The sequence below is a fragment of the Salmo salar genome, chromosome 29 (assembly GCF_965601325.2).
Source record: "Salmo salar chromosome 29, fSalSal1, whole genome shotgun sequence".
Lineage (NCBI taxonomy): Eukaryota > Metazoa > Chordata > Actinopteri > Salmoniformes > Salmonidae > Salmo > Salmo salar.
The window spans coordinates 43249107-43262006 of NC_138319.1; the positions used below are offsets into that span (position 1 = coordinate 43249107).

General features: G+C 42.6%; 1 protein-coding gene across 1 annotated transcript in view; it reads right to left on the reverse strand.

Annotated features, from left to right (window-relative positions):
* Positions 1–12900, reverse strand: part of vill (villin-like) — a 65567-nt gene extending 52667 nt beyond the window's left edge. Inside the window, 1 exon segment of the mRNA XM_082970834.1 lies at positions 12735–12900. The gene's annotated coding sequence lies outside the window, so the exon portion shown is untranslated.

The following is a 12900-nucleotide window of genomic DNA, read 5'->3' on the forward strand; positions in this document are numbered from 1 at the left end:
AGTGAAAATAGAAATCTTATTGATTTATCATGACCAGTCCCCATGCTTGTCTCAGAGCAGCGTGAAACGGTGCTAAAATAGTTGTAGTCTATTGCTTCAAATCCTATTGCTTCTAACTTCAATAGGCTCTTTAAATAAATAAGACCTACACCACTTTTAATAGCACATTACTCAACACTAGTGAGACTCATATCGTCTACGGTAGGACTATAATATATCGAAAAATATAATCGAACTCCCCGCCAATAATTACATATAGAGGATTGGAGGATATTTATGTAATTCAGTGATATTTATTTCCATAGTAATTCATTATTGGAGCCTTAAAAAAATAAACATCTGCATTTTGAAAGAGTATTTTTATCATTATTTTATTAACGAAAGCATAAAGATGCCATTATTAGTTACATTGTTTTAGTTTGAACGTGCACTCACAAACAGAACAGCGGGAACGTTTCCCTAGTCAGCGCCATTATTAGTGTAATGCGCCTTAAAGTGTTGTCAGTGTGGTGGGGTGGGGCTCTACCCCCCCCCCTCCTCCTCCTCTCTTCCTCATGGGCTAAGTCGGTCATCTGTGCGCGGCTCTGCGGACCATCCTGTGCCCCCTGCCCTCGTGCCTTGAACCACTTTCAGTGGTTACAGCTGGAGAACTGCAAGGCAATCCCATTGTGCTATCTCAGTGGATACAGCTGGAGAACTGAAATCCCATTGGGCTATCTCAGTGGATACAGCTGGAGAACTGAAATCCCATCGTGCTATCTCAGTGGATACAGCTGGAGAACTGAAATCCCATCGTGCTATCTCAGTGGATACAGCTGGAGAACTGAAATCCCATTGTGCTATCTCAGTGGATACAGCTGGAGAACTGAAATCCCATTGTGCTATCTCAGTGGATACAGCTGGAGAACTGAAATCCCATTGTGCTATCTCAGTGGATACAGCTGGAGAACTGAAATCCCATTGTGCTATCTCAGTGGATACAGCTGGAGAACTGAAATCCCATTGTGCTATCTCAGTGGATACAGCTGGAGAACTGAAATCCCATTGTGCTATCTCAGTGGATACAGCTGGAGAACTGAAATCCCATTGTGCTATCTCAGTGGATACAGCTGGAGAACTGGAGCCACTCAGGAGCCATAACCAATTTGACCAATGTATATTGTCCTGCTAATAACAGGGTTAATAATATATCTGTGAGAATATCCACGGGGCTTTTATATCATTCTACATTAATTATAACAATAATAATAGTTACTAATTTGTAAGTAAAGCCAGTTTGTTATTTGAAATAATTTATTTCTGGTTTTAGAGGGAGAGAAACCAAAAAACTACAATCATCTCATGGGTCTCCCAGTCGAGGACAGCACAGGTATTGAACCAGCACCTGTAACAACACAGCTTACACTGCTATGCAGTGTCTTAGACCTTTGCGCCACTCAGGCGCTGTATAACGTGACCGGTCGGGAGTGGGCTAAACTACTACAGTAAGACCAAAATAATCCTAACAAAATAAAATAATAAAAACCTTAGTGTAACAACAGTTTTAGTAAGTAATACTGAAGTCGTGCACAATTATCAGTTTCTATTTAGGTTTATGTCGCCCATTCATTGTCAGTTAGAGAAACAAATTAGCTCTAAATCCCGCGGCGTAAACTCACAATTTGTAAAGGGGGAACAACAATATGTTATCCTTTCTAAAGTGTTTTTTTTTAAAGAACGAACTGCTGTGTTGCTCTCCACTTTCTGGAGGACCGAGGTCTGAAATCAGTGGAATGCCTGGTGGAAGCATGATAGCTAAGGAGATGGAGAAAATTCAGGCATTTGATTGCAAATACGGAGGGAGTCAAAAAGAGAATACAGAAGGCTGTTGTATAAAACACCCGTCTCTGGATTACATCTTCAAACTAAAGGGCAACCATGACAGAGAGGGAGAAGAGTTCATCCGTGTATACGGGTAAGATAGTCTAGCTAGCTACATTTTCAAATATTACACGTTTATAATTTTGGCAGAAAGTTGTTTCATTGCAAGTTAAAGCGTGCTGTTAGCTGGCTGGCTAGCTAGCTAAAGTTACGTGTGTGATCTGTGTAATGTCATTCGTATCTCAGAGTCATTTGCATTGCTAGTTATAGCCTAATGTTAGATAGCTAACATAGAACCTGGTTGGTTAGCTACCTGCAGATACATGCAGGGTAGAAACGTTATGAGTTGGGATTATGGTTCATTGTTTAGCTAGCTAACATTGAACCTAGCTAGTTGGTTAGCTTTAGCTACCTGCAGATTCATGCAGGGTAGTAACGTTATGAGTTGGGATTATGGTTCATTGTTTAGCTAGCTAACATTGAACCTAGCTAGTTGGTTAGCTTTAGCTACCTGTAGATTCATGCAGGGTAGTAACGTTATGACTTGGGATTATGGTTCATTGTTTAGCTAGCTAGCTACATGTCTAAACAAAATATTCCACTATACAAGTAATCATTTCACTGTACCATTTACACCTTCTAACAAGCTAGAAACTAACCAAAAACATTGTTTAGAAAGATGCTTTTAGTTGCCTGGTTTGCTAAATTGACATATACTAAATTCATTTTTAAACTGAGGAATTTATTGGTGTTAAAAAGCACCAGTTATGTTATTTTGGACCACCAGGCTGATGCTGCCTGACGTTTTTGTCTTGATACTTTTTCATAACGACAACGGCAAGTTTGATGTCGGACGACAATAGAATGTTCATGATGTCACTGCCACAACTGTATACAGACATGTCGCTAGAGTTACTATAAACCAGCTATAAGTCTTGAAATCTTTGATTGTACACTACCATACTTACTGTTTAACATAGAAGAGCTCTCCAGTAGGTGTACCAACGATTCAAGGGCCATTTTCTCGAAAGTTGGGTTACAAGTTGAAAAAGCAGAATTCATTTATCATTTGTTCCTCAACTGTGGTGTTTGATATACCATTTTCTAGCTCTGAGTCTCTACTTTTATCCAATGTAAAAAAACACAATTTCAATTTTTTGCGGTCGGTCACATTTGAGCAGAATTTTCATATTCTGTAAAAACATAAATATACATTTTACCTTTATATAAAGTGTAGCTTTGTTCCAAAGTACAGTCCATATTCGTACTAACAAGCTCATTGACCAAAAACAAGCTCATTTACTAAAAACAAGTTAATTTACTAAAAAACAAGTTAATTTACTAAAAACAAGCTCATTTACTAAAAACGAGTTAATTTACTAAAAACAAGTTAATTTACTAAAAACAAGCTCATTTACTAAAAACAAGTTAATTTACTAAAAAACAAGTTAATTTACTAAAAACAAGCTCATTTACTAAAAACGAGTTAATTTACTAAAAACAAGTTAATTTACTAAAAACAAACTCATTTACTAAAAACAAGTTAATTTACTAAAAACAAGTTAATTTACTAAAAACAAGTTAATTTACTAAAAACAAGTTAATTTACTAAAAACAAGCTCATTTACTAAAAACAAGCTCATTTTATTGACAAAGAAATTATTAAATTCACTTCAAAAGGTGATCTTGAGAGATATTGACCAAAAAATATGTCTTAGTTTTCTGTTAGTGAAACAATGGGAGAGGTAGGGGCTACGATAACATGCTTCTAAAAGCATGCCCAAATCCTGCTGGTATTTATATAACATTTCCTGTAGAATAACCATTATTCTGAGAATACACCCCAATACAGCACTAAGAGCTCATTTAGAGGTTAGCTGGTTTCTGTAGTGCAGGTCTACCTCGTATTCATACCACTGACAGACTTGATGAGCTGTTTTGACATGAAGTAAGTATATATGTAAGTTCATTTGGATTCTGTACACGGTCACACCTAGTTATAACCAGTTATAATCAGTTATAACCACAGGTGTACCTAAAGTACTCCATCTCTGCAGGTGATCTGTCTATCTGGTCTAAATCTCTGAGGATATGTATAGACTGATGTTTCCAGACAAACCTGAATTCAAATATACCTTCTTTTTTTGTTGTTGAGAATACAGCAGTACAGCTCTCTGTGTAGAGAATACAGCAGTACAGCTCTCTGTGTAGAGAATACAGCAGTACAGCTCTCTGTGTAGAGAATACAGCAGTACAGCTCTCTGTGTAGAGAATACAGCAGTACAGCTCTCTGTGTAGAGAATACAGCAGTACAGCTCTCTGTGTAGAGAATACAGCAGTACAGCTCCCTGTGTAGAGAATACAGCAGTACAGCTCTCTGTGTAGAGAATACAGCAGTACAGCTCCCTGTGTAGAGAATACAGCAGTACAGCTCTCTGTGTAGAGAATACAGCAGTACAGCTCTCTGTGTAGAGAATACAGCAGTACAGCTCCCTGTGTAGAGAATACAGCAGTACAGCTCCCTGTGTAGAGAATACAGCAGTACAGCTCCCTGTGTAGAGAATACAGCAGTACAGCTCCCTGTGTAGAGAATACAGCAGTACAGCTCCCTGTGTAGAGAATACAGCAGTACAGATCCCTGTGTAGAGAATACAGCAGTACAGCTCCCTGTGTAGAGAATACAGCAGTACAGCTCCCTGTGTAGAGAATACAGCAGTACAGCTCCCTGTGTAGAGAATACAGCAGTACAGCTCTCTGTGTAGAGAATACAGCAGTACAGCTCCCTGTGTAGAGAATACAGCAGTACAGCTCTCTGTGTAGAGAATACAGCAGTACAGCTCCCTGTGTAGAGAATACAGCAGTACAGCTCTCTGTGTAGAGAATACAGCAGTACAGCTCTCTGTGTAGAGAATACAGCAGTACAGCTCTCTGTGTAGAGAATACAGCAGTACAGCTCTCTGTGTAGAGAATACAGCAGTACAGCTCCCTGTGTAGAGAATACAGCAGTACAGCTCCCTGTGTAGAGAATACAGCAGTACAGCTCCCTGTGTAGAGAATACAGCAGTACAGCTCCCTGTGTAGAGAATACAGCAGTACAGCTCCCTGTGTAGAGAATACAGCAGTACAGCTCCCTGTGTAGAGAATACAGCAGTACAGCTCCCTGTGTAGAGAATACAGCAGTACAGCTCCCTGTGTAGAGAATACAGCAGTACAGCTCTCTGTGTAGAGAATACAGCAGTACAGCTCTCTGTGTAGAGAATACAGCAGTACAGCTCTCTGTGTAGAGAATACAGCAGTACAGCTCTCTGTGTAGAGAATACAGCAGTACAGCTCCCTGTGTAGAGAATACAGCAGTACAGCTCCCTGTGTAGAGAATACAGCAGTACAGCTCCCTGTGTAGAGAATACAGCAGTACAGATCCCTGTGTAGAGAATACAGCAGTACAGCTCCCTGTGTAGAGAATACAGCAGTACAGATCCCTGTGTAGAGAATACAGCAGTACAGCTCCCTGTGTAGAGAATACAGCAGTACAGCTCCCTGTGTAGAGAATACAGCAGTACAGATCCCTGTGTAGAGAATACAGCAGTACAGCTCCCTGTGTAGAGAATACAGCAGTACAGCTCTCTGTGTAGAGAATACAGCAGTACAGCTCTCTGTGTAGAGAATACAGCAGTACAGCTCTCTGTGTAGAGAATACAGCAGTACAGCTCCCTGTGTAGAGAATACAGCAGTACAGCTCTCTGTGTAGAGAATACAGCAGTACAGCTCCCTGTGTAGAGAATACAGCAGTACAGCTCTCTGTGTAGAGAATACAGCAGTACAGCTCTCTGTTTAGAGAATACAGCAGTACAGCTCTCTGTGTAGAGAATACAGCAGTACAGCTCTCTGTGTAGAGAATACAGCAGTACAGCTCTCTGTGTAGAGAATACAGCAGTGTATACCAGTGGTAGACTGTGTATACCAGAGGCAGACTGTGTATACCAGTAGCAGACTGTGTATACCAGTGGCAGACTGTGTATACCAGTGGTAGACTGTGTATACCAGAGGCAGACTGTGTATACCAGAGGCAGACTGTGTATACCAGTGGTAGACTGTGTATACCAGTAGCAGACTGTGTATACCAGTGGTAGACTGTGTATACCAAGAGGCAGACTGTGTATACCAGTGGCAGACTGTGTATACCAGTGGCAGACTGTGTATACCAGAGGCAGACTGTGTATACCAGTGGCAGACTGTGTATACCAGTGGCAGACTGTGTATACCAGTGGCAGACTGTGTATACCAGAGGCAGACTGTGTATACCAGAGGCAGACTGTGTATACCAGTGGCAGACTGTGTATACCAGAGGCAGACTGTGTATACCAGAGGCAGACTGTGTATACCAGTGGCAGACTGTGTATACCAGTGGCAGACTGTGTATACCAGGGCAGACTGTGTATACCAGGGCAGACTGTGTATACCAGTGACAGACTGTGTATACCAGTGGCAGACTGTGTATACCAGTGGCAGACTGTGTATACCAGAGGCAGACTGTGTATACCAGTAGCAGACTGTGTATACCAGTGGCAGACTGTGTATACCAGTGGTAGACTGTGTATACCAAGAGGCAGACTGTGTATACCTGTGGCAGACTGTGTATACCAGTGGCAGACTGTGTATACCAGAGGCAGACTGTGTATACCAGTGGCAGACTGTGTATACCAGTGGCAGACTGTGTATACCAGTGGCAGACTGTGTATACCAGAGGCAGACTGTGTATACCAGAGGCAGACTGTGTATACCAGAGGCAGACTGTGTATACCAGTGGCAGACTGTGTATACCAGAGGCAGACTGTGTATACCAGAGGCAGACTGTGTATACCAGTGGCAGACTGTGTATACCAGTGGCAGACTGTGTATACCAGGGCAGACTGTGTATACCAGGGCAGACTGTGTATACCAGTGACAGACTGTGTATACCAGTGGCAGACTGTGTATACCAGTGGCAGACTGTGTATACCAGTGGCAGACTGTGTATACCAGAGGCAGACTGTGTATACCAGAGGCAGACTGTGTATACCAGAGGCAGACTGTGTATACCAGTGACAGACTGTGTATACCAGTGGCAGACTGTGTATACCAGTGGCAGACTGTGTATACCAGTGGCAGACTGTGTATACCAGTGGCAGACTGTGTATACCAGAGGCAGACTGTGTATACCAGTGGCAGACTGTGTATACCAGTGGCAGACTGTGTATACCAGTGGCAGACTGTGTATACCAGTGGCAGACTGTGTATACCAGGGCAGACTGTGTATACCAGTGGCAGACTGTGTATACCAGTGGCAGACTGTGTATACCAGAGGCAGACTGTGTATACCAGTGGCAGACTGTGTATACCAGTGGCAGACTGTGTATACCAGTGGCAGACTGTGTATACCAGTGGCAGACTGTGTATACCAGTGGCAGACTGTGTATACCAGTGGCAGACTGTGTATACCAGTGGCAGACTGTGTATACCAGTGGCAGACTGTGTATACCAGTGGCAGACTGTGTATACCAGGGCAGACTGTGTATACCAGTGGCAGACTGTGTATACCAGTGGCAGACTGTGTATACCAGTGGCATATTTTTGTAATGTCATCTTGGTGTTGTATCCAGTTGTACAATACAATGCCTTCGGAAAGTATTCAGAACCTTTCAAAACATAAATACCTTATTTACATAAAGTATTCAGACTCTTTGCTAAAATACTCTGAATTGAGCTCAGGTGCATCCTGTTTCCAATGATCATCCTTGAGATGTTTCTACAACTTGATTTGGAATCCACCTATCGTCAATTCAATTGATTGGACATGATTTGGAAAGGCACACACCTGTCTATATAAGGTCCCACAGTTGACAGTGCATGTCAGAGCAAAAACCAAGCCATGAGGTTGAAGGAATTGTCCGTAGAGATCAGAGACAGGATTGTGTCGAGGCTCAGATCTGGGGAAGGGTACCAAAACATTTCTGCAGCATTGAAGGTCCCCAAGAACACAGTGGCCTCGATAATTCTTAAATCAAAGAAGTTTGCAACCCCCAAGACTCTTCCTAGTTCTGGCCGCCCGGTCAAACTGAGCAATCGGGGGAGAAGGGCCTTGGTCAGGGAGGTGACCAAGAACCCGATGGTCACTCTGACAGAGCTCCAGAGTTCCTCTGTGGAGATGGGAGAACCTTCCAGAAGGACAACCATCTCTACAGCACCCCACCAATCAGGCCTTTATGGTAGATTGGCCAGACGGAAGCCACTCCTCAGTAAAAGGCACATGACAGCCCGCTTGGAGTTGCCAAAAGGCACCTAAAGGACTCTCAGACCATGAGAAACAAGATTCTCTGGTCTGATGAAACCAAGATTAAACTCTTTGGCCTGAATTCCAAGCATCACGTCTGGAGGAAACCTGACACCATCCCTACGGTGAAGCCTGGTGGTGGCAGCATCATGCTGTGGGGATGTTTTTCAGCAGCAGGGATTGGGAGACTAGTCAGGATCGAGGCAAAGATGAACAGAGCAAAGTACAGAGAGATCCTTGATGAAAACCTGCGCCTGAGTGCTCAGGACCTAAGACTGGGTTGAACGTTCACCTTCTAACAGGACAACAACTCTAAGCACACAGCCAAGACAATGCAGGATTGGCTTTGGGACAAGTCTCTGAATGTCCTTGAGTGGCCCGGCCAGAGCCCGGACTTGAACCCGATCGAACATCTCTGGGAGAGACCTGAAAATAGCTGTGCAGCGACGCTCCCCATCCAACCTGACAGAGCTTGAGAGGATCTGCAGAAAAGAATGGGAGAAACTCCCCAAATACAGGTGTGCCAAGCTTGTAGCGTCATACCCAAGAAGACTCAAGGCTGTAATCGCTGCCAAAGGTGCTTCAACAAAGTACTGAGTAAAAGGTCTGAATACTTATGTAAATGTAATATATATATATATTTTAAACCTGTTTTTGCTTTGTCATTATGGGATATTATCTGTAGATTGATGAGGGGGGGAGAAACATGTTTTTAATAAATTTTTGAATAAGGCTTCAACATAACAAAATGGGTAAAAAGTCAAGGGGTCTGAATACTTTCAGAAGGCACTGCACGTGGTATAGACCCTTAGGCAGGTACATGGGGTGCTACATCAGATGATACAGGTCCACCCTCTGCTGGTATGGATAACTTATCATTATGTCTCCATGGAAACCTATATTCAAATAAAGATCCTATCTACTGTAGGACTGTAGGTGGAGTTAGATGTTTTGGGGTCAAAACACATTTTATGTCCATATTGATAGAGAAACACTAAACAATGATTTAGATTCGGTAAGAACAAGTTGAATGAAGAATTTAATTAACCATCTCTGGGCTGTGAACAAAAATATGCCTCTGGGGTCAAAATGACCCGAGTCGGTAGTTTTAAGGTTAAAGGCAATAATACAGTAAGACGTTCTGCAGTAAAGAGTCTATTATGAAAGCAGGTGACTCATGACTATTCTCTCTGTTCTGGAGAACAGGTGGCCTAAGAACGGACAGGCCCGTTAACTAGGCGCCGTGGCAACAAACAACTTCCGCAATCACGGGCGTGTGATTGCCCCTTCGGACAGATATCAGCACTGCCAGCCAAACGCACAGGGTGTCACTGAGCAAACACTACCACATATCACTGTCAAATTAGTGTCACGATAAAATATCACTGACTGTAAGACCGCTGTACTGTATGAGAACGCGAAGGAAAAACCAAAGCAGAGAACTACGGGGGGAGATTTGATTTATGAGAACACAGATACATGACCGCTTTATAGCAAGATAGAGATTTAATGCACAATCATTCAGTGGTCATACTTACTATATACAGATAGTTAGATAGAGGAAGTCAAACTTACTATATACAGATAGTAAGATAGAGGAAGTCAAACTTACTATATACAGATAGTTAGATAGAGGAAGTCAAACTTACTAAATACAGATAGTTAGATAGAGGAAGTCATACTTACTATATACAGATAGTTAGATAGAGGAAGTCAAACTTACTAAATACAGATAGTAAGATAGAGGAAGTCAAACTTACTATATACAGATAGTTAGATAGAGGAAGTCAAACTTATTATATACAGATAGTAAGATAGAGGAAGTCAAACTTACTATATACAGATAGTTAGAAAGAGGAAGTCAAACTTACTAAATACAGATAGTTAGATAGAGGAAGTCATACTTACTATATACAGATAGTTAGAAAGAGGAAGTCAAACTTACTATATACAGATAGTAAGATAGAGGAAGTCATACTTACTATATACAGATAGTTAGATAGAGGAAGTCAAACTTACTAAATACAGATAGTTAGATAGAGGAAGTCAAACTTACTAAATACAGATAGTTAGATAGAGGAAGTTAAACTTACTAAATACAGATAGTTAGATAGAGGAAGTCAAACTTACTAAATACTATTACAACCTTGTCTTTTTAGAAACAGGTTTGACTGTTGCTGGGCAACTGATTGACAGGTCCAAGGTGTAGCGAGGACGGGGAGTGAGTGGTGAGTGGAGCTTGTTGACCTCAAACAGGATATGAGCCGGCTGCCTGCAAAAATCTCAAACTATCCCCAGCCCTTATTAAAACCTGCTCAGTCATGGCACCAAGGATGTGTCCCAAATGGCAGCCTACTCCCTACATAATGGGGCCCTCTAACACCAATCCTCTATGGGCCCTGGACAATAAGTAGTTCATTACGTAGGGAGTAGTGTGACATTATGGGCCGGAAACCTAATCTCAGGTTAAGGCCTGACTCATTTAAAACAAACACGAATGTCACTACAGTATTCAAGTCGATTTCAACAATAGGGTTGGCGCTAACAGCGATTTCACTGGCAACGCCCCAGCGGTTCTGAAGGCCGAACCAGGATGCCTGTTACCTATCATCGTTACCACTGCTAAAGGTGGAGTCAGGCTAAAGGTGGAGTCAGGTGAAATTGTAATGCAGGGTTAATCCAGCATACACACTGATCACACGACTCATCATCATCATCATCATCATCATCATCATGTCAACTGAAGGTCAACATTCCAAATAAAAAAATGTGGTATGATTAATGTAACCTGAACTAATTAGTTTACGACCTGTCCTCTAATTATTTACCACTACCTAACTACTACAGGCTTCTGGAAGTGACTAGAAGCGATTAGAAGTGACTGAGTCAACACGGTTCTGCTGGCAGAGACTGGCATATGAAGGACAACTCCTTTAGTACATAAAAAGGGTGCTGTTTATATGTCTGTATGACTGTATCAAAATGATCCCAGTATACTGCAGCACTAGCTTAGTGGTCCTATGTGATGGAACCTAGAAGAACTGCTAGTTCAGCTGATGACTACAGCTTTGTCCTACCAGGCTTCTAGGTTCTCCTCAGACAAACAGATTGTGAACAAGTTCATTAACTAACCTCCAACCAGCAAGAGTTTAGTTTCACATGAGAAGTAACAACTGCAATACTTAAAAGTCATGATCAGGCTTATTAAAATAGCAGTGAAGGAACTCTCACTTCCTATGCAACAACCTCTCCTAACACATCCTAATCCTTCATATGCCCTAACCGTTCCTAACCCTAACCCTTCCTAATCATAATCCTTCATATGCCCTAACCCATCCTAACCCCTCCTAACCCTTTCCAACACCTCCTATCCCCTCCAAACCCTTCCCCTCATTTCCCCTCCAAACCCCTCCCAACCCTTCCTAACCCTTCATAAACCCTCCTAGCCCTTCCTAAACACTCCTAGCCCTTCCTAGCCCTTCCTAACCCTTCCTAACCCCTCTTAACCCTTCCTAAACCCTCCCAACCCTTCCTAAACCTTCCTAGCCCTTCCTAACCCTTCCTAATCCCTACTGACCCCTCCTAACCCTTCCTAACCCTTCCTAACACCTCCTAACCCTTCCTAACCCTCCTAAACTATCCTAACCCTTCCTAACCCTCCTAAACTATCCTAGCCCTTCCTAACCCTTCCTAATCCCTACTGACCCCTCCTAACCCCTTCCTAACCCTCCTAACCCTAACCCTAACCCTAACCCTCCTAACCCTAACCCTCCTAACCCTAACCCTCCTAACCCTAACCCTAACCCTCTTAACCCTAACCCTCCTAACCCTCCTAACCCTAACCCTAACCCTACCCCTAACCCTACCCCTAACCCTACCCCTAACCCCTCCTAACCCTTCCTAACCCTAACCCTCCTAACCCTAACCCTAACCCTCTTAACCCTAACCCTAACCCTCCTAACCCTCCTAACCCTAACCCTAACACTACCCCTAACCCTACCCCTAACCCTACCCCTAACCCCTCCTAACCCTTCCTAACCCTAACCCTCCTAACCCTAACCCTAACCCATGGCCTACTGCTGATGGAAAAACTGGTTCCATATCTATTAAGCACTATTATTATCAGACAATGGTCAGAGTGCACACCTTACTAAGTACATAGAACTACCTCACAATATACTTCCAACTCCCTGGCGAAATCACAAAGAAAGCTTTATGTGCCAGTTCACAGAGAATGAACTTCACAGTGGACAATACCTGTAATCCCTGTAACAACACTGACTGAAAGAGCAAAATATATGAACCTTATCAATCTCAACACGAAAACGGACTGATTTAACAGTAGTGATAGAATAACACTGTGATTGATGAAATAACCACCATACTGTATGGATCTTACCTATGGCAGGTGAGCGATACAGGATGGTCCAGGTATAATACTGTACGGATCTTACCTATGGCAGGTGGGCGATACAGGATGGTCCAGGTATAATACTGTACGGATCTTACCTATGGCAGGTGAGCGATACAGGATGGTCCAGGTATAATACTGTACGGATCTTACCTATGGCAGGTGAGTGATACAGGATGGTCCAGGAATAAGAGAAGCACTCCTGTAGTCTGGATACAACTCTGACTGAGAACTATACGACCTACTCCTCTCTCTCCCTCTGTGTGAGGATGAGTGTGTGTGGCCGTCAAGGTGTATGTGTGTGTGTTTATGTGTCTGT